The following is a 24428-nucleotide window of genomic DNA, read 5'->3' as shown; positions in this document are numbered from 1 at the left end:
GGCAGTATAGTGAATGCATTACAGTTGCCCAGTGTATATCTTTCTTATGCCCCATGGCTTAATCTCAGTCCCAAACCACATGGGTCTATATTCACTAATGCTGACTTGCTGTCTGAATCAAAGGAAGGCTGTCTCCACTGTGGCATCATGCATTCTTCATGAATAAATAGGCATGAGTATGCCATCCAAGTTATGACGTTTGCATTTTTTTAACTACTCAGTAAAGCTCCAGACCTTTTTGGCAGCATCTTAATGGTTCCTAAACACGCATACTTTATACTTGGAATTTTGCATGTTATGTACCATCCTTGGGTCATATTCTAGTCTGCGTGTCCATTTTAAGCAACTTGCAAACAGTTTGTCTTCTTCTTCCTCGTTCTGATCTAGCTCAGTTAATAGAAATTCTACTTAGTCTCTGCCTCTCTTTTAGTGAACATTTTTCCACCTTAACATATAAACTGCACTTACATATTTACCAGTATCTTTTTATTCAATTACAGTGGCTCACTACTCTTGAGATCCTTGAAATGTGCAAGCAAGAAATGTATCTGTTATTGTTAAACTAAGTAGCATGCACTTCCACAATAGTTTCTTTATCTACTATTCCCCCAAGGTCCATATACCCTGAATCAGACTGTGAGGTAGCAGGTTTGGAATCCAACATAACTAAACAGTTCCATGTGTCCAATCATATTTGGTCTAGAGTAATTCCACTTTCATCTGTTATTTCATCTGTAAATTCTGTGGACCAGCAGTACAATCTACAGTTAGCCTGAAAACAATAAAGCCCCATATATTATTAATATATTGCTATACGTCTATTATTATTTTGTAGTTTTTTTTTGTCAGATATTTTCTTTCTTTATATTATCTCTATTTCCTTTTCTTGTACTTTAATATGTTTATTTCTTGATCCCAGAAAGGAGATCTCCATTGTTTTTCATGTTGAAATATCTCTCTCATCACAACTTGTACATTTCATGTTTAGAAACTGTAGTACTCTCTTCACATGTATGTCATTAATATCTTTTATCTACACTCATCTAAGCTTTTAAAAAGATTAAATAATGGTGTGCATTTCTTTTAAGTGCTGGAATATGGTTTTTGCAGGCACTTCATTATCCGTATAATTATGTATCCCCACAACATCCATATCTTGAGGTGAACTTTTGGTCTAGCAGAGGTTCAAGGTGACCTCACTCTTTTAAGTCAGCAAATTTCAAGGTATGCTCCCAGTAATAATCTATGTTTGGGGAACAAAGTGACAGAAGATATGGGTCATTTTGCCCCTCAATTTATTCCATGCATGCAGCAGGTAACATCAGAACTAGCAGTGTAAATTTCAGTACTCGTGTTTAATGTTAATTCTTGGTTAACTAATTTTAACCAAGAATATCATTCAACTGATTATGTGGAGAGAGGCTCTGCAGTGGTACAACTAAAACAGTTAAAAATAATATTAGTTCAGTATAGAACACTGCAGGTGGATACAGGTTACCTGAATATATGCCTGAGGGTGAGACAGGTATCCAAAGGCTTACATTTATGGAAGCTCCCCAATGGATTAGAAAAAAAAATTATATTACATCAGAATCTCTTGGAGTTATTTGATAGGACTGGCCTGGAAATTATAAAGCTTATGGTGCTGGAAAATGAACAAAAAATTAAAACATTGGATGAAGAAATTAAGAGGATTAACCTAAGTATTGAAAATGACCAAACGTTCCATAAAGCAGTTAAAATAGCTGAGGAACATAAAAATTAGAAGATATAAAAATTATGGAGAGACAAACAGGACTATGATTCAAGAAGCGCCTATCCCAGACTAAAATCTAATCATCCGGTACATGGGTCACAATATCGAACACATCAGATGTCATTGCAACCTGCTCTTGAGAGAGAATGCATCTAATTTTCCTGATATAGAGGTGGATTTTTTAAAAGTGTGCAGAGTCGAGAACCATGTTGTTGAGCACAATTCCAATCATCAGATGCAAGTACATTGGAACAACACTCCTATGAGACCATTGAGGAGGTCAGCATGGAAAAAAGAAAGGAAGGAAAAGATATTAAATGAATTAGTTCTGGATGCTTTTGAAATCTTGGCACTGCAAAATAACAATACTAAGGTACTGTCTCAATTTCAAATTTACAGTTTTAGTGACATAGTGTTGAGTCATGACTTCTATTCAGTATTGATTAAAGATTTTTACTTTTGTGCCTGAATTCACAATGGATATTGCCTATTTACGTTTACAACTGAAGTTATATAGCCGTCAGTAAAATCTGAGGATATATTTGAAAGAAAAAAATTCTTGCGGCCAGCAGCAAGTTGAAAAGAAAAAGCTACTAGAACCCAACACCCAATTTTTTAACCTCTCTATATGAGGGGCTTTGTGAAGAGCATTTTAGAAACACATTGCACACCACCAAATTGGGAGAAGACAATTTAAGCCAGGTGTGAGAAATGCCCTTAACATTCTGGGAAATGATAAGACAGTGAGGGTTATGAAACCCAACGGGGGGGGGGGGGTTAATAATGAATCACCACATGCATGCAGGAAAGATGCTGTATATTTTACATAGCAAGATGACTTATAAATATGTATTAAAGAATCAAGTGTGTGTGTGTGTGTGTGTGTGTGTGTGTGTGTGTGTGTGTGTGTGTGCGTGTGTGTGTGTAGGCATCTTTGCAGATTGCACATGGGTCACAATGTTGTTCACTATGTGCATTAGCCAAAATGTGTGGGTGATACAGATATTAGGTACTTAGAAAAGCCATCAGCTGTGGTATACAGTGACTAACTGGTAATCACCTTTTGCCTCCCACATTATGGAAAATAATCCATGATAACATCCAAGGTATTGCTCATTACATGAGAAAGAGGAAACCCTAGTGGGATATTTGAATGCTATTCTAAGTCAGATGGAAGAATTATTGTCTCATTTGTGGGGCAGTTATCCTATCCTGTCAGTCTAAAAGATGAAAGAAAACAATTCTTTGTTTGCCAATGAGCTATTATATATATATATATATATATATATATATATATATATATATATATATATATATATATATATATATATTTACAGTTTATGTCAATGCACTGCATGCTGTTGTTTCCTTTTCTTTGTTTATCATCTTGAAAATCAAGATTTAATCAGAGAGCCTCTGGCTGATGTTGTTCATTGATTCAAATCACAAATAAAACTTGGGCACCAGTTTTAATAAAGAGAATAAATATAAAATCCCATATTTGTGGCTGCAATTAGAACTACATGAAATGCTATTTTTGAACATATGGGCACATTTAGAGCCAGTTTTATGGCATTTGTTTAAGAACAGACAATAAAAGCAGCCAACCTGCATCTATTTTCTGTAACTACATTTATATTTAGTATAATCCTCACCTCACTGTATTCCACAGTTAGTCATAAAGTTTCAATCAAATGCATCTTATACAAAAATATAAAAATAGGTATGTTCAGTAGATCAGCATGGGGGGTGTCAGGTGCTCTAATATATGCACCAAAATTTCTTTGTTCAGCTTTACAGAACATTTTGCATATGTATTATACTGCAAAATGTGCTGAAAACCTTATATTCTAATCTGACAAAATCTCTTACATTCTTATTTAGAATGCTGTGTCAGTCTCTTCTGCATTCAGTCTCTGAATGTTTACAAGAATAAACACAAAGCATAGGTTATCCATCATATGGAATAGCATCACTTCAATTCATGCAAGTAATGACAAGACACTAGAATGTCTTGTGGCATTTTTTTGTCAACTTATGCTAACCTTGCAGAAGGAGCCAAGACGACACTGCAATTTGCTTAAATGGCATTACATGTGCAAACACAGAGCAAGCCATTCATTTTCAGCATGTGTTCTCTTCAAGAGAGGGCTGCCTTTGTTTCCCCACATTCAGGTTTCAAGCGTAGCTTTTCTATTAGGAAAAATTAATGATGTTCTTTTATTAGGCTCTCAACAAAATGACCAGGACTATTTAAATTTCTGAGTTCTATTTTTAAATAACAGTTATAAGATTAATTAATCCCATTTGCTTATGAATTGCTGACATCTCTGATATTTTGCATTTATTGCTCTAATTCATCAATGAAGATGAGTACAAGGAAATGTCAGTTTTAATATTATTTTGCCTTTCAAACACATTTATGTCAGACTGGGAATGTAAATGATAAATAATTCTACATAGTTGAATAGGAAATATACTAATTTTCATATGACATTTATGCTCTTGTAATTATAAAATACTAGTTAATTTATTAATTCTGGCTGTATCTTTAACTGGCTGGAAACTGATGAATTGCCATGGAAGTACACATATAGATGTTTCAAACTTTGCTTAAAGCACACACTACATGGACAAATGTATTGCATATCTAGTTGTAGTGTTTTTTCAATACTGCTTGAGAAAGTACTTACTTTCACACATATTCATCAAAGATAAGGTTCATACATTCCCACAAAAATTCAAAGGGATTATAGATTATTCCAGCCTCTTACAGGCACAATTTGCATTTTTTTCAAATATAATTTTTATTACTTTTACCATTTTCAACAAATGTATAGTAGACTAACAACAACAGAAAAATGTATAGAGCAAGGTACAGAGACATTATTTTAAGTCCAGTAGATCATAGTGACATTTGCAGAACATAAATCATCCTAATAAATTATAGTTAACATAAATAGTTGAACACTTTTGACTGTATACATACATTGGTAAAATAAACAATCCACTCTTAGAATTTTTTTAAGTCTTACCTTGATAAAAGAAAAAATATGTACAGTTTATAGAATTGATGTCAACTTTGATGTTCAATGTGTTTGCACTTCCTATATCTTATCCTTTCAAATATGAATATGATTTAAACAGCATTTAGATTCTTATGTTTCACCATGTTCGTTAAGAATAAAAGAGATACATATTGCCCCTTGTCTGAACACTGATTTAACCTTAAGATTTCTATAAGCGTTTTCCAATATTTCTGTTAGTATAAAAGTTTCTTTTTTGCTTCTTGTAATAAATTTACTTGCTAATGCATATTTCATAGCCATTCCTTTAAATTCGCCCCATGTAATTTTTGTCCCATCTAACTAGTTTTGAGCTATGTATGATTTCAACATTGCACACAATGTTACTATGATATGTTTGTCCTCATATGTATAATTTGTAGGAAATACATGAAGAATTGCAATTTCCCATATCAGGGTAGATTTGGTGTATCTCTTTTTTTCTAACTTGGTTCTTAATGCGCACAGTAATTTGTATTCAGTCTACAGCTCCAGAAGATATGAAGAGGCACAATCTTCATTTTTACAAGAACAGAAATTTTTGCTATTACTTCACACACACATATACACTATTTTAATTAACTTTTATGCAATATGTTTAAAGCATTTAAAGCAACATTTCATATTCTTGCTTTAATTGTAAATGTATTGGTAAAAGAAATATGCTCACAGTTGTGCTCAATCATGTAGTAATAATCAGTACAGGAACCACATGTGATGTGTTTCTGGGACTCTCTTAACGTTATAGAGATAGGAAAATCCTCAAACATGTGACATAGTAAGCCACTCCAGTGACATAGAATGATAAATCCCTAACTAATGCCCAACCTGCCTGGGTCTGATTAGTGTCACAGGTAGTTGTTGGAGTGGGAGGGGAGGTATAAGCATGCCCATCCTGGGTGATAGGGTAGACAGTTATGCTGATGTTCCTTTTGATGATCCCTGATGGGGACCAGTAGTATCTCATTAGGCGGATATTGTTAAAGAGGGGAAAGGTGGTGAGTCTGGCTGAGCTGCCATGGAGGTGGGCTGATATGCTGCACATTCCCATTGGATACCCACCCCTCAGACATAATCATGAAGACTGCAATGGGGGGAGTAATGGGTTCATCCTAAGTGTAAAATTTCCAGGAAAATGGTGATGTCCAAGACCCCCATAATGTCCTTAGGTTCCTTAACTGGCCCAGCTATATCACAGTAAATCCAAAGAGATAAAAATGGTTACAGAACCGACATGGACTTGGAACACTTGGTAAAGCTGTAGAATGATGCAGTAGAGCAAAAAGAACTAAAAAAAATGTCATATAGTACAGGTAAAGAGTACAGGGTGTTTTGAAGATTTCCCTACTAGGCAGTAGATTGTCTGGCCCATGCAGCTGTTGTGCATCTTGCATATTACAAAATAAACTATAACAAATGGCCCATGCTCTAATCTGCACTGTCAGTGATCTGATTTTCACTCTAGGCTTTTGTGCTGGGTGGTCAGTTGGGAGAGGGATTTGACAGACCACCAGGCAGTTCTGCTATGTTGCAGTTTGCATAAATTCTGTCCTGTCTGGTATTCCTACACCAACACAATATAAACTGACTGGCTTGCAACATGCATGCAGAATGTAAGGGAAGGCATTGACCAAGCTTCACACTGAGACTAAATGGAAGAAGTATCTACAAGTTTCATGAAAGGCTTTCAGTGCTCATTAGCAACCACAGAAGGCAGAAACTTGTGGGGTGAGAAGGAAATAAAACTAGAAAAGTCTGGTCTTGCTTTACAAATTCCTTTACAATTCTGATGCATTCACCACTTAATGTAATAAAAGTCAGAGGTGGGTGATGGAGGAAGCCAAAATTCAACTATCAAGTTAATGTGGAAAAAAACAAAAACAAAATAAAAAAATAAAAAATAAAGACCATTATCCAGAGAATATGGGTAGCTTTGTAGCATATACTGATTACCAAAGTCACTAAACCAATACTCTCAAAAGTATATGCTCAGAACAGATTATATATTTGAAAACAGAGAAATTGGGAGGCATGCTGTTTGTTGACAAATATTTTATTAAAATCAGATCAGCTGCTAAATATAGATAAATCACTATGTTGTAAAAGCCTGTACAATAGAAACTGTATGATCCTATAGGAATAGGGATAAGGAAATGTCTCCTTACCTTGTGTTGTACAGGGCTGATGTATTTAGAGATGTGGAGGTACGGGGAGAGAGGAGGGGCTTGCATGTCACAAAAAGTGCTCTTCTTGAGTATTACATTGAATTTGACGGTATTGCTTTTTGATTTTTTTTTTTTAAATAAGAATGAATCAGTGATTCAATAAAGGAATGATAAAACTCAGGACTTATACAGGCTGTTTAAGAGTTTACTTATTCCCTGCCCCTGGCACATACTTAATTTTCATAAACCATAGGTCTAATATTAGTTTGAAGTTCCTCAAATCTTTAGCGCATCTTATTTGTAAAGGCAGGAAGTTCCATATCTAACAGCTCTAGAAAGAAAAAGTTCCTTTTAATGTAAATCTGACAGAAGGTAATTCAACAAATAACAAATGTTATTCCTAGTATTTTTATTTTTATTTTATTTTACATTTGTTGACCGGGCTAGTCTAGCTAGATATATGTCCATTTTCAGTAGAGGCCCGGAGAGATAGGCTCCAAGGCATGGTCCAAATACAATAATACAAGTTTGAACAATAACAAAAAAAATCAAATATATTAATAAAAATAGCAACTTTCCTATTAAATTAAAAATCATCAACAATTGTAACAAGTATTTTATGGTACATAGTTTGTAACAGGATATAATACTGAGGACAAAAGTCATAAAACAGTGAAAATTCCAAGTATGGAGATGTAATGCAGGTTCAATCAGAGATGGATAAATAGCAATTGCCATAATAAAAGACATCAACAATGGAAACATGTAAATTGCAGCATAAAGGTTCTAACAGGATGTAACATTGAGGTCAGTGTTATAAAATAGTGCAAAATTAAAGAATAGAGACATTATAAGGTTAAGTCAGAAGTAAACAAAGGAAGTTAGATGAGTAGTAATGTAGCAAAGGAGTTACTTAAGAAGAGAATGTATAAAGAGGATGTAAATAATGAAAAAGGGTAGATAAGAAAAATATGATAAGATGGAAGATGTAGCAGGGGATAGCAAACACTGGATAGGTTAATCAAATTAGTAGAGGTAGATGACTAGTCTGGTTTGGAACAGGGGCATAGCCAGTGAGTTTTAAGGAGAAGTTTAAGTCTATTTTTAAAGAGAGATAATGAGGTGAGTGAGGAGAGGTCACAAGGGAGAAGATTCCAGGATTTACCTACAGAATTAAAGAAAAGGGAATCCCCAGCTCTGTTGTTAGGTTTAGTGGTGTGGACTAGAAGTTTGTGAGATGAGCGTAAGGACTTCAGATTTGTATAGGGGGTGATGAGAGTAGATAAACTTGGAGCATTAGAAGGTTTATAAAGAATGTTGTGAGCAAGGGTGAGTTGGTGAAATTTAATCAGGTGTTGTAGTTCTAACCATCCTAGCTGTTTTAAATTTATACAATGATGTGTTCTGAATGGGTTGCCTGTAGCAAATTGTGCAATGTTATTATAGGACATTTCCAGTTTGTTGAGGTTATTCTTGGAGAGATTAGTAAAAATGGGAGAGGCATAAAGGAGTGTAGAGATCAAATGGGTGTGGGCGATAGTAGTTTTAGCAGTAGGGGAAAGGAAGGGTTTTATCCTATAGAGGGTGCCAATTTTTTTTATTAACAATCTTTAAGGTATTATTGATGTGGATGTCAAAGTTCAGATTATTGTTGATGGTGACACCTAGTAGTAAATTATTATGATTAACAATAGTGATACCCAACATAGCGGCCATTAAATAATCATTTAAGCATTTATAGACAAGTATTAAATGACCACTCAAGAATCTATAAGCTGTTAAGTAAAGTAATAGATATTCAAATCTATTACTATACAACTGCTTATACACAGCTATTTGCCTAGCAAACATGTTTTGTATGCAGTTGAGCACTTAAAGCTGTGAAATACCAAAGGTGCAAAAAGAGCCACCATGTTCAATTTCAAGATATATATTAGAAGTATATAACTTAATCAAGACATATCTGACCATAGTATTGAAGCAGGACATTATATTCTTAATGAGATTAAGCATATCCTAGTTACATGTTTGATATGGGCATCAAACTAATACTATCATTAACCAATTCACAACATCAAAAAGTGTAATTATACAGGGCATAGGGATGTGAATATGTTTTTAACCACAAAATACTCAAATAGGTTCATAGGAAAGTACTAGGCTAACTGTCTCTGTGGACCATTTTTAGCCTAGCCAATTTCCTTTGGTGAGAATAAAATCCTGTACATGTGGCCTGTGAAGTAAACACCTTAACCATTTTGCCAGCCCCCAACCCAGTGATCTTATAGTATTACTAAATGTCATGTCTTTTGATAAAACCCTGTTAAAGAATCCCAATATTTTTGCTAATAGAAATGATCCATGAAACTGGTAACCACAATGCCAATGTGTAAGTTATTTGCAAACTTACTGAGCCAAACTATGTCCAAATACATATATCATTAATAGCCCAAAACAATAATGGTCCCAGTACTGCTCCATCTGGGTTATCTTAGGCATAAAGAAAGGCAATGAAAATAATATTACAATTTAAGATCCTGAAATTCAAATGCCATCTTCAGATAAAGCAACCCTTTTGTTATGACATTTAATAGATTTCTTCTCCAGACATAGGCTCTGATCGAAAAAAGATATCACTAGTTTAAACAGCTGGGTGAGGATAATTAAAAAAGATGTAAGATTGTGTGCAACAGGATTTAGGGAGAGTCAACAAACATTAACAAATTTATATCTGGTAGTCTGCTGTGGGTATTCATGCAATAAAGAAACCCCTTGGCAACACTTTGTTCTTTAGGGCAGACATCTCCATGATTTACTGCTATTACAAATTATTTGGTATACAGATACTTTTCTGTGCACAACATCTAATTACAATGAGCTGATTATGTAATTCTACCAGGCAAGTACAGTATCATTGTTCCATGCTTATTTTTCATTTTCATTTTGAAAAGAAAGCCCTTTAAATGTGACGTTGTAGTTCACTGGTTAGATCAGTAATCTAGTAAAACTGTGATATTGGGTTCAAATCTCATCAAAGTCTCTGACTGTCATTTAGACTGCCTAAAGTATGTCAGCAGCTGTATAGTAAAAAAGAAAAAACAACTGGCGATATTTAAAGCTTCTGCTAAACCTTTACATCTAGCCTCACTGAAATCAGTTCAACACCATACTGTGGTATGTATGGTGGCCTGTTTCTAGTTCACACAGCCTTACAGGAATAAGTATGTGGGCAGTAGAGATGGAAACTGCCAAACTCTTCTGCCCAATTTTCCAACCCATGTGATCTACATTAACCTTTGAGCATACATGGAGACCTAGTGATATTTGGCATATATAAAGAGAAATGATTCCATCAGTTTATTGTAATATTTAATTTCCCAGGTCTCTGATATCTTTTTTTCTAAATGTTTTTATTACGTTTTATAGTAAAATAACAAATTATAGCATTGCAATATGCTTTGTAATTGAAAGAATGAACAGGTAAACAGATAACACAGATTAAAAAAACACATACGTCTATTTACATGGTATCTACATAAAGTAAAAAGATTGGAACATTTAAATAGTATATACAGTTATCTTTCATTTGGGTTGTTCAATGTCTGCTTGTTTAACAATTGCTTAAGTTGTATCCATGATTTATTAGAAATGGTGATAAGTTATTTCCTTGATTGACAGTAGTTCTAGATGACAAACATCAGTTGCAATATTGAAAAATTATTTTGTTGATGGGGTTGATTCACTTTTTCAATTTCTAGTGATGACTTTCCTTGTAATTCACAGGAAACTCCATAGAAGGGGATGATTTCTTTTTTAATGCATGAAGGGATTGGAGTATTTTTAGTATTAATGATTTATTCATTACAACATTATCAGTAAATACAGCCTATAAAAAGAGTTGATATTATTCCAAAATGTTTTTATTATACTACAGTCATAAATCATATGGTGCTAAACTGCTTTACTGTTCACCTCACAGCTTTAACATCCAACATTTTTGACATTAACTCAATTTTGTGTGGTGTAATAAATTCTTTATGCATAAATTTCCAAGAGAATAGCTTCCATTTTAAGGATGAAGTGGTTTGCTTAGATGATGATAACATCATTGTTTTATCTTCATTTGGTAGTTATTAATTGATTTGAAGTAGTCCCAAAAATGTTCTTTACAGCATTCTGAATTATTTTAAATTGTCTTATAGATTTTAGATAAAAGTACCTTTTCTGTAACATTTTGATGCGTTTATAAAATAATAAGTTGTATACATTTTGGAACTTGTTTTTTATAGATGATATCATTAGATTTACTCTTTGCTCTATTGAATATCTACAATTTTATATATCTAATCACATTTTGTTATCCAAAGAAAATTTTTCTAAAATGATATCTAGAGAATGTAATGTTTCTTTGTCCATCAACTGGTGCCAAAATAATAAACTTCTTTCTTTAAAAGAAGTAATTGATGTTATATTAAAAATGTTTATATAAATTTGTGTGTAAGCTATATGGAATATTAAGAATAACCCAGCTTTATATTCTGGATTTATATATATATATATATATATATATATATATACTTTTTAAAATCAATCAATGTCATGGAGACATAAGAGGAATGTATTAATTGATTTTGATTTTGCAACAAATAGTCTTTTAATAATCAGAGAAAGGTTTTTTTTAATTATCTTATTATGATGTGCATATATTAAATGGATATATTTTAAACAAATACTCTCTTGTATTTTTTGTCGCCTCACAACAAGATGTTCTCCTGTTCGATTCTCGACTGGAACGCCTTCTGTGTGGAGTCTGCATGTCCTCCCCATGGTCAAATGATGTCTAAAAACATGCAGGTATGTGTGTGCGTGAATAGGTGTGCCTTCTTTGAAGGTTGGGTTGTTCAATGTCTACTTGTTTAACAGTTGCTGAAGTTTCATCCATGATTTATAAGAAGTGGTGATAATTGAAGTTTGTTCCTTGATTGACAGTAGTTCTAGATGACAAACATCAGTTGCAATATTGAAAAATTCTATTGCTGATGGGGTTGATTCACTTTTTCAGTTTCTAGTGAGGACATTCCTTGCAATTGACAGGAAACTCCATAGAAGGGGATGATTTATTTTTTAATGCATTAAGGGACTGGAGTATTAGTAGGATTAATGATTTATTCATTACAACATTGTCAGTAAATAGAACCTATAAAAAGAGTTGGTATTATTCCAAAATGTTTTTATTATACTACAGTTATAAATCATATGTCACTGTGGTGCAGCAGTTAGTGTTGCTGCCTCACAGCAAGAGGTTCTCCGGTTTGATCCTCTGCTGGAGTGCCTTCTGTGCGGAGTCTGCATGTCCTCCCTGTGGTCACGTGGGTTTCCTCTGGGTGCTCTGGTTTTGTCCCACATCCCAAAGACATGCTGTAGGTGGATTGGATACTCTAAATTGGCCCTCGGCGTGAGTGTGTGTGTGTGTGTGTGTGTGTGTGTGTGTGCCTTCCGTGGAAGGTTGGGTGCCGGGCTGGCAACTCGACACCGTAAAACTCCACTGCCAGTCATGAGCAGACAGGTGATCCACTGTGGCGACCCCTAACCAGGAAAAGCCGAAAGAAGAAGAAGACAGTCATAAATCATATGGTGCTAATCTGCTTTACTGTTCACCTCACAGCTTTAACATCCAACATTTTTGACAATAACTCAACTTTGTGTGGTGTAATAAATTCTTTATACATAAATTTCCAAGAAAATAGTTTCCATTTTAAGGCTGAAGTGATTTGTTTAGATGATAATATAATTTTTTGTCTTCATTTGGATAATAGTTATTAATTGATTTGAAGTAGTCCCACAAAATGTTCTTTACAGCATTCTGACTTATTTTGAATTGTCTTATAGATTTTAGATAAAAGTGCCTTTTCTGTAATATTTTGATGCATTAATAAAATAATACTTTGCATAAATTTTGGAACTTCTTTTTTTATAGATGATGGCATTAGATTTACTCTTTGCTCTATTGAATATCTACAATTTTGAATATCTAATCACATTTTGTTATCCAAAGAAAATTTTTCTTTGTCCATCAACTGGTTCCAAAATAATAAACTTATTTCTTTAAAAGAAGTAATTGTTGTTATATTAAGTGTTATGGAATATTAAGAATAACCCAGCTTTATATTCTGGATTTATATATATATATATATATATATATATATATATATATATATATATATATATATATATATATATACGTTTTAAAATCAATCAATGTCATGGAGACATAAGAGAAATGTATTAATTGATTTTGATTTTCCAACAAATAGTCTATTAATAATCAGAGAAAGTTATTGATAACTATCTTAGTATGATGTGCATATATTAAATGCTTAGATTTTAAACAAATACACTCTCTTATATTTTTCATTGCCTCACAGCAAGATATTCTCCCATTCAATTCTCGACTGGAGCACCTTCTGTGTGGAGTCTTCATGTCCTCCCCATGGTCAAATGACATTTAAAAACATGCAGGTAGGTGTGTGTGTGAATAGGTGTTCATTCTTTCAAGGTTGGGCATCGGGCTGGCAATTTGGCACCGTAATTATCACCTGCCAATCATTAGCAGACCGGAGTTCCTCTGTGGCAACCCCTTACTGGGATAAGCCGAAAACACATACTATGCTCTCTTGTATTTTTCTCAATTTGGCAGTGTAACTATATTTGCCATAATGTAATTGTCTTTATGAGAGTGGATAAAGAATATAATTCTACATTAGGAAAGCCTATTCCCCCATAAGTCTAACTTCTTAAGTGGTGAATAAGCCAATATATGTTTGTTAGGGTACCAAAGAAATCTAAGCATTACTCTATTAAATTCTCTGATATACTGCTTAGGGTGGGGATTGCTAATTATTGTATTATATATAATATCTTTGGCAATATTATCATTTTCATTACTGACAATCTCTATGTAAATAAAAATTTGTAAACTATTCCTATAATTTATATTTATTATATCTTTAATGCTTTTAGCTAGGAATATACCTAAATATTTTATTTTATCATCTTTACTATGCATTTAGAAAATCTTCTTCCATTTAATTTATATTAGAATTTATACATAGAATCCTTGTTTTATTTTCATTGAATGCAAGACCAGATTTAGACTGAAATATCTTCATAGCTTCAAATAAGAAATTAAGCGAGTTTTTGTTATCTTTCAATGTTAGAAGTACATCACCAGCAAACAGAAGTATTTTAGAATTCAAGTTGCTATTTATTTGTATTCCTTTGATTTCTGTTTGCAATCTTATGTAATTAGCGGATGGGCCCATTGCCAAAGTAAAAAGTAAAGGTGACAACAGGCATCCTTGTTTTGTTCCCTTTGGTAATCATAATTGATTCCAATACATAGGATCCTATTTTAAGATACGCTAAGGAATTTTCATAAAGAATACCTATAAGTTGCAGAAAACCCTTTGAAACATTGCATTCTTCTAAGACCAATAATAAACATTTCCAATTAACTGTGTCAAAAGCACTGTTGATATCTAAATTTATTAAAGTTAAATCATCCTTTATATTATTAGCATAATCAACTATAGTTAATATTAATTTGATGTTATAAGTATTTCTATTTTTTTACAAATCCAGTTTGATCATTATTAATTAAGTATGGAAGAACTCATTGAATTCTAGCTGCAAATATAGACATAAATATTTTGTAATCAACATTTAGTAATGGTATTGGTCTATAAGAAGAATATTCTACTGGATTTTTATTTTATTTATTTATTTATTTATTTCCAGTTTGATGACCTGGGAGGTCCACTGGGCTCGGGAAACCTGTCTCCAGTGGAGGCCCTTGGAGAAAAGCTCTGCATTACGTAGTTAAGTTACAGATGCAAGCATAGTAAAGTAAACACATTTACAATTACAATTACATTTAATGTTAGAGAGCAGGAATCATTATTTGGTTACATAACATTTAAATATTTAAGATGGCAGGACTTCATTGAAAGAGAGAGTAATGACTTAGTTGAAGTAGAGAGGAAAGGTGGAATGAGCTATTTACAATATGTACATTTATGTTAGATTAGCTTGTATTCAGAGTTGGTCAGGAGTTTAATAATTCAGGATGGAGTATGGTGATTAGTAGGCTAGGTGGGGAGAGTGCAGTTGCATTTCCAATTAGAAGAAAGGTAGGAATGTAGCTGAGTTTTAAAGTTATCAAATCTGCTTTTAAGATTGGAGATATTAGTGTGCATTTCCATGGTGATACTACTGATGAATCTTTGACTAACTGACAAACATAGGTTCGTACTAAGCTAACTGCCCTTGCGAGCCATTTTAAGCCTAGCTAATTGTCCTTTGTGAGACTCAAACCCCGCACCTTGTGTTTGTAAGGCAAACAACTTAACCATTAGGCCACCATCCCAACCCCTGAAGATATTTAATGCTTCCTTATGCATAAGCTTATAGAGTTCTGATATGATGTCATCATTACCTGAAGCTTTATTAGGATTTAGTTTATTAATTTGATTTTTAAGTTCTAGCATTGATATGGGTCTATCTATTAATTTTAGTTGCTCATTTGTCAATCAGTTTTTAGTGTACTTCCTAATTAAGGCTTTCATTGCATCTTGTAAATCCATTACTGGATTAATTTTATTAGTTTTATTAAAATAAATTCTAACGTCTCTTAATATATATTCTATTGCAGTGATTTTTTTTCTTTTTATCAACTGAGTATAATTCCTTGATGGTATCCATTTTAATTATCATCTTTGTTCTTGATGCTAGTTTACTCATTAACTTGGGATTTATAGTGCAGTTTGTTAATTTTATCTTTTCTAATTTTATTTTAATTTTATGGTTTAAGATTTCTCTGTATTTGCTTTATAGTTTATTTCTAGTTTTATTTTATCATTTTTTTTGTATTTCCAGTAATTACTTATCCCATTATTTTTCTTTAATGCATAGCCATTTATAATTTTACCATATAAATAGGATTTGAAAGCATCCCAAATATAAAGTTATGATACTTTTTTAGTATTATTAAATTCAATGCATGTTTGTACCTCATCATGAAAAAATCTTTGAAATCTTTTAGTTTGGTTATATATGGTGGTATTCTGTTAATGTGAATATTTTTATTATGTTTTAGTAGTATTTCATATGTTATAACATTGTGACCAGAAAGCGGTTGTATGATTACTTTAACTTTTTCTAGACTAGTAATTGAAACATTGTAGACATACCCCTGGATTCACTAATCTTCCATGCAGGACTAGTTAGTCCTGCATGGAGGTGACCATTTAGGAGCAGCACAGCAGCGCTCCATGCATATTAATGAAGGTATGCTGCCTGAGCTCCTAAATGGACATGGAGCATGGACAAGTGCAGGGGGCCTGTCTGAAAGCAGAGCTCTCACAATATACATGCCCCTGCAATCAAGAACTGCAGTTTAGTGACAACAATGAGTGAGACCACTCATAGGGGGTTGCATACCCCCAGCAGCACCCCCCAAGTTTATAAGAGCAATAGTTAAAATATAATAATATAAACAAGTTAATTTTTTTTATCAAACAGATAAAAGTTAACTGTAGGTGCGCGGGTTTGCCCATTGCTTAGCTATGTATATTGAAGTTTAAATAGCACAAGAAGGTAAATATCAAGACATATGCAAATGATGCAGTACTGCAATAGTGTAGCCGTCAGAGCTTTCACCTTACAAGCAGTCATTCCCGATTTGAGTCTCACTTCAGTATTTTCCATGTCAAATCACTTTATGAACAATATTTTTGTTGCATAACCTACTAAATAACATATATTTGTGAACTGGAGTACTGCATTAAATACAGATGTGAGGTGCCATTGTAATAATGTTGTAAAATCCACCGATAAACACAAGTGCCCCATACAGTATATGTACACATGAATCAGGGATACAAATCGAAGGCATAATGTGTAATGAATGATAAATCCATAGCATGTCCAAATTCACCACCTTCCCAAGAACCATATTACATTTCTATCTAAATTAGTGTGGGGGTAAGCTGGAGTAAGCACTATTAAGCAGTAGTAAGCAGGAGTAAGCAGATTTAAGCAGTAGTAAGTGTGTTTAAGCTTGTTTGCAAAGGGGTAAGCAATGCACACACAGGTTAAGCAATATTGAAGCTAATACTCTGTAAGCATATTTAACTGGAGATAAGCATTGCTTAACTTCACGAAACCCACTTACAATTGCTTAAAAGTGGCTTAACCACTCTGTATGCAACAGCCTCTGTTCTGCCCAGAAACAAAATAAACAACCTTTGCAGGTCTTGAACCCAGGATCCTGTACACTATAGTCACAGTAGTTAACCAGTAAGCCACCACAGCAGTGCAAATGATTGAGGTAACACCAAACAGATCCTCACTATAGGAATATTAAACTTAACATGTGAAAGGTATCTATATACAGTGTTTTGTTGTATAACCTACTACATAACATAAATATGTGAAATGGAGTATTGCATTAAGTCCAGATGTGAAGAATCATTGTGATAAAGTGTTGAAATCCTCTAATAAATACAAGGACCCCATACAGTGTACGTAGACATGAATCATGGATATCAAACATATACATAACATGTAATGAATAATAAATCAATGCCAAACAGCAAATAGTATGTAAATTAAAAATTTACCAACGCTAAGCTTTGCACAGCCATGCTTACTAGGTGTAAGCAATGTGTAGGCCAGCTAAATCAATTTGCCCATTGGTATACCCCTTTAAGCAATGACAAACTTAGTTAAGGAGATTTTCACATAGTTTAGCATTTTTAAAACTGTCCAATCACGGCAAAGTGCAGGAACTCGGCCCTATTTAAACCCAACAGGTAGAAATACATCTCATAACTGGTTGCAGCTTCCTCCTGTAGGCACTATGACCAGTGTGGGATTGGGAGTGCACTTTTGGGTGCAACGCTGGGGCATCCAGGAGTCCAAAGTCATGGTAGGACTCCTTGTTAATGACCATGACCAGAGACTGCTGTAGGGCCAGTACCAGGATTCCCAATATAAAGCAGAAGCCTGGGACCATCTCTCCCATGACCTCAACAGTGCCACTGGCATACCTAGAACTGGTGAGCAGGTCAGGCATCACTATGCCAACCTGAAGCGCAGAAAGAAGGAGCTCTTGGATCAGTGGATCCAAGAGGCTAGGAGGATGGGGGATGTCCCAGCCATGTATAAGTATTAGTCCACTATCTGTTTAATACTTGCCAGCTCATGTACATTATGGATAGGTATGGCTAAATATTTCTCTTATGTCTTTGACAGAGGCAGATGAGCGGGCTGTGAACTGGGAAGCCCATGCCTGTAGACTGCAGAGGTTGTGTTGTGAGGCAGGTTAGTAATACTCTTGTATGTACTGTCATAAGAAATAAATCTAAAAGTAGTAGAAAGTTAATTTCCAGTATAAAACCTGAATTGTTTAAGGCATGTATTGAATGCACCAAACAATATGGCAGGAAGTCTCATATAGAGTGTATGCAAATGAAAGGTTAACAGCCTGACAATAAAGGTCCAACTGCTGGACTGCATGTGTTTACTGTGGTATCATATGGTAATGTAGTGTTGCAATCTCTTAATAGTACTGTTATATTAAGCATTGTTACCCACACTGTGCTACTTAAATAAAATGTGGAGGAATGTCTGTATATGACTGTTGTAATCACAAGAGGTCATATTGTACAACTGAGAGAGACTTAGACAGAAAACAGTGAAAAGTTAGACAACATAATCCAAATACCACAGTCAACTGAGACATGAACTGTTGTATTTTTAGCACACACAGCCATGGTTCAAATCCTGGGAGTGGTAGTAAGCTGTATGCAGAATCATATCCCACAACTGTCCAGAATGTCCAGTCAATTGTCCCATATCCACTGCCTGTCCCCCTGGCAAATCAGTGGGATGATCCCAGATGTTTAGGCAGCAAATAATGACATACAACTGATTGTCAGACATCTATAAGAACAAACCTGTCACTCTAGCAACTCCCCAAAATGTTATGAGAGTAATAAGCAAAGTATGTCTCATCTCCAACCTCATGTTATAAAGCTGTGACCAGAGTGTGTGCAGTAACAAAGTGAGACGTATGTGCATAATACTAATGTGGAATCTGGTAATATGTGTGGCAACATTCAGGTAAGGCTAACAAAAGAAAACAAAATTGCCACTGATTCTAAAGACAACCAGAAAGCATTCTATAGCTATGTCAAGAATCTCAATGGCAACTCTCAGATCTGCTCTGAGTTACAGCACAATGGCGCTAAATATACAGAACCAAATGATATTGCCAACATCCTGGCAGATAGATTAATTGCTAACTTTACCCCCCTTTCACCCCCTAAAGGTCTCATCTCTATACTGGAAGAATGCAAATTTCCTGTAATCATGGCTGCACAGGTAAAAAACCACACTCTGCAAAGCCATGAACACAGCATCCATAGGACCTGAAAACATCTCAGGCTGCGTTCTACATGGACTACAGAATGAACTGACACCCCACATAAGTAACATGTTCAATCATAGCCTCACCTCAGGCTTTGTGCCCAGTGAATGGCGCACAGTGATGGTTATACCACTCCACAAAAGGGGATCCACCATGGACCCCAGGAACTACCGCCCCATTAGCCTGATGAGCCTGGTCTGCAAGGCCATGGAACATATCATCATGGAACTTATAAACAAAGACATTGGTAATCTCCAAATTCTGGACCCCACCCAGTTCAGGTTTGTAAAAGGCAGATCATGTCTCCTAAACCTGATAGACTTCTTTGAAGCAGTAACCAAACCATAGACGAGGGTAAGGTGGTTCACACAGCCTATCTATATCTCGCCAAGGTTTTCAACACCATCTCCCACTCTGGAATTATAGATAAACTCAAAAAACTAGGTATAAATCCCTATGTCACAAGATGGGTTGTCAACTGGCTCACTGACAGAACCCACACTGTGAAGGTAGCAGACTCAAAATCTGACTTCAGATCAGTGACAAATGGAGAACCACAAGGTTCAGTCCTGGGTCCTCTCCTGTTTGGTATCTACTTCTCTGAAGTACAGGCTAACACAGAAGGTCTTTGGCTAATGAAGTTTGCATATGACTGCAAACTAGGAGCTATAATTGAAACTCTTAATGATGTGGGCAACCTACAAAAGGGCCTCACTAAGGCAGATGCCTGGTGTCAAAGCCATGGCCTCAAGCTCAATGCCAAAAAGTGCATTGTCATCCCCTTTGGTAAAAACTCTGTACCCTTGAACAACCACATAGGTGGTAATAAACTAAACACTGAAAGTGTGATAAGAGACCTTGGGACACAGGTGGACAGTAGTCTCTCCTTTGATAATTACATCGCCACAGTAGTCAGGAAATCCTTCTACATGACACACCTCATCACAAAAGGTTTCCCATCGAGGAAAAAAGAGGTCATTGTTCCCCTCTACTCGTCACTCATTAGACCCATTATAGAGTACAATGCCCCATTTGGTATGTACCTCACAAGACATCTACAACAACTGGAAAGGCCACAGAAGTACCTCACAAAGAGGATTACAGGCCTCAAACAGATGACCTATGCAGACCATCTCAAAAATCTCCAGCTTTACTCCGTCACATATCGCCTACTCAGAGGCGATCTCTGCCTAACATACAAAGCTATGTCAAACCCAGATCTGTTGGACATGCTCCACTTAAAGAAATCCCAATCCCTCCGAGCTACACGCTCTAGGAACCTAAACCTTGTCACCACAATAAACAGAACATGCTGGTGGGATAGATTCCTGTCCCAGAGACTTCCAATACTCTGGAACAAACTACCTATCTATATCAAACAAAGCACTCTTCAAGAAAAATCTTGATGATTGGATGGGAAATAGGAAATTCATTCCGGGAATCACTTCTGTGGCTCTGCTCGACAGTGGCACATGAAAGTAATTTTCCTGGGTGGCAAAAGCCAGGGTACCTTTTTGGCTAGGCTTATATAGGGCCTAGGGCCAATAGCCTACGACCTACCTATGAACTTATGAAACATTACCCCCACAGGTCTGTCAGATATGAAAAGTGTGCCTAGAAATAAAAGATTGAAATTATGGACTGGTACTATTTACTCTGGTATTGTATGGTATTGTTAGTGTTGCAGCTGCTCTGAATAATAAGGAATTACTCATCACAATCATCCACACTGTGCTACATAATAAAACTGTCTAGGAAACCCTGTATAAGAGTGCTGTAATTACAAGGTCAAACTGAAAAACCACGGGAGACTTATAGACAGAAACCAGAGAAGCGATACACAGCAATATCTATGTAGCACACTCAACTGTGATGGACTCAGTTTTATTTTTAGCAGACACAGGCATGGTTCGAATCCTGGGAGTGGTAGCAAGTTGTATGCAGAATCATACCCCACAAGTATACAGAATTGTCCAGAATGTCCAGTTAATTGGCCCATATCTGCTGGCTGTTACCCTGTCCCCCTGGCATATCAGTGTGCTAATCTCTGATATGTAGGCAGCATTTAATATCATATAACTGACTGTCAGGCTTGTACATATTTGAAAAAAGTCTATGAAAACAAACCTGTCATTGTACAACTCACCAAAGCTTTATGATGGCAATAGTCAAAATATTTCCCGGTTTCAGCTGCATGTTGTCTAGACATGCCCATAGTGTGTGCAATAAGAAATGGACAGGTATATGGATAACATCAACCTGGATCTGGAAATATGTGTAGAAACAGTCAGGTAGTGTTAACAAATAATACCTCCACAGGTATACCAGGTAAGAGGTATATACCACAGGTAAAACTCAGTTCATGTATATAGTCTTCTACATCCATACCACTGTCCAAACTAAGGACATAGGGAAGTGTAATAACACCTGTAAGGTAGATATCACAGCACTGACTAGGAAAGTAATGAGAACTGCAGGGACATACAAGTTGTTAATTGACATCTTTCTCTCCTCTCCACCATATCTGCAACAATAAACTAAATACACAACTCAATTGGTATGTGCTCTATTAAATCTACTGATGGGACATATGTCCTATTGTTTTATAAATATTTAAATTTGTTTCTATGGATGTGCCATGCTGAAATACTCCCACACTGGTGGCATGCTGCCATCGATGTACCTGCATGCTTTTGTAATGGCCACTGTGGTTCCATATATGCATGTGTTCTGTTTGCTATGCAACTGTTTCATATCTGGTGTTTCGGGTTAATGGGAATATCTATGCATGCTGTTATACCTAATCCTGAAATGCGTTGACTATCGCTAACCCACATATATTCTAAAATTGAAATACCAATGCACATTTGGGAAGGCCTGTCCGAGCGGACCCACCTCTCACACCTCATCTGGCCGTGGCACCAGGCACCAGCATGTCTGGAGCCCACCCTGGGACCTCCTTGTCCACTGGACCTGCACCACCTTTGATTGGAACTGCTTCAGGACCCTACACAACATGGCTACAAGACGTTAACAGTAATTCCTCCCACCTGTATGATGTCAGGATGGTTCCAATAACATATCACGCAGTACAGTTTGGCTACCAAAGGGAATGTACAATGTGGAAGCAATAAACACACCAAAGATACATATACACACACAGACACACACACACACACACACATATATATATATATATATATATATATATATATATATATATATATACATACATATATATATATATATATATATATATATATATATATATATATATGTAGATAAATATGCAACTACACATACACACAGAGAGATATGTATAGGAAGATATATATTTAGAGGGTGCACACCATATTGAACAGCCAGTATTCCTACAGTTAACACCTTTTCAAATGGACAGTGTATGAGTCATTCATACAAAAGACAATTGTTGCCTGAAACATATACCCACAGAGAAGTCAAAGGATATGACACCACACACAGGTTTGCATACATAAGAAAGTTTTATTTGTGTACAATTACAGTTGTATATGCCATGTCATATAGCTGTTTAGACTTTGAAATACATACTAACTGATTAATGTAACTCTCAAGCAGATCATTTTATACAGTAATCCAAAAGCATAACATATGTCGCTGTCCAGGCCAAGGCCTTCAAGTAGTACAACAGTAAAGACAGACTGGGCCACAGGATAACAATCAATCAACAGTAAGTAATCCAGATGTATAGTCCAGCAGCCTCTAATTACACTCTGCACTCAATCCCTAGGGGGAAAAGACTGGGCTCATATTATGTTATCGAAAGATAATGTAATCGAATGGCCAAAACTTTGAAATGGCCGCATTTCAAAGTTTGAATTGTGGGATTGTAGTACAGTGGCTGGGATATTTGCCCTATCCTCACAAGTGTGATCTCGAAATTGAAATATATACTTAGCGGGGGGTGGGTGGGGTGTGCAGCCCCCACAATAAAATTTTTGAAATGCAGCCGTTTCGATGTTTTGGCCGTTCAGTTACGTTATCTTTTGATAACATAATATGAACCCGAAAAGACTTAGGTTGACACAATGGGATCTATCTGTTACATAACAATGCCTAACTGAAAACATCACCCTGGCAAACAGAACAGTCTGTATGGCAGTAAGCACTAGGCCACCAATGTTCCCAAGGTGAAATGTATGGTAATGTACAGCCATATACCTTAAGGCGGCTTACTACTGATATCCCTCGCATATTGTAACAGCCTAGTTATATATGATGCATACCCCCCCATAGACTGACTTACAGGGGCATATAACACTGTTACATATACTGATCTCTAGACCGCAGAAGGGTACACATGTTTTGGACAGCTGAAGCCCACATATATATGGACACTACCCCACAATATGTGTTGGGGGCCACAACAGCACTGGAATGCTGGTAGGAATGGCAGCATGACATAATCACAGGCCAGTGCATAACCCCTTACTGCATGTCATAGTGACAAAGCCTGGTATGTAGGTGGAGGACAGCGGCCAGAACACAGGCTCATATGTGAAATTGTGTTGTCATACACTGAGTAAGTTGCTGGTGTTACAGGATAGTCTGCAACATACCCTAAGTCAGGAATATGAAGTCAGAAGCACAAATGGATGTAGTCATGTACTGATAGTGCTCAACACACACAATGCCAGTGATATATCTGACACAAGACCTGTGTGGTGAACAGACAAAACATAACAGGCACACCTCTGTCCATCATGTAGATAGGCACACAGTTTAGAGCTATGCCGACAGACTGTATTCCATGTTAAACTAGTATGTACACACAAACCCTGTAACACTGGTGCTATACAACACATACATATATACAACCATGCATATAACAACACTACTCACTCTCTGTCTGTAGTTCTGGAACCTTATACAAATATGTAGCTGGCCTGAGTCTGCAAGTGTTCCTGTAAGAA

This window comes from Protopterus annectens, chromosome 6.part0 (genome assembly GCF_019279795.1).
Source record: "Protopterus annectens isolate FY-2018-M chromosome 6.part0, PAN1.0, whole genome shotgun sequence".
Lineage (NCBI taxonomy): Eukaryota > Metazoa > Chordata > Ceratodontiformes > Protopteridae > Protopterus > Protopterus annectens.
The sequence above is the reverse complement of the archived record's forward strand: the minus strand, read 5'-3'. Positions refer to the sequence as shown.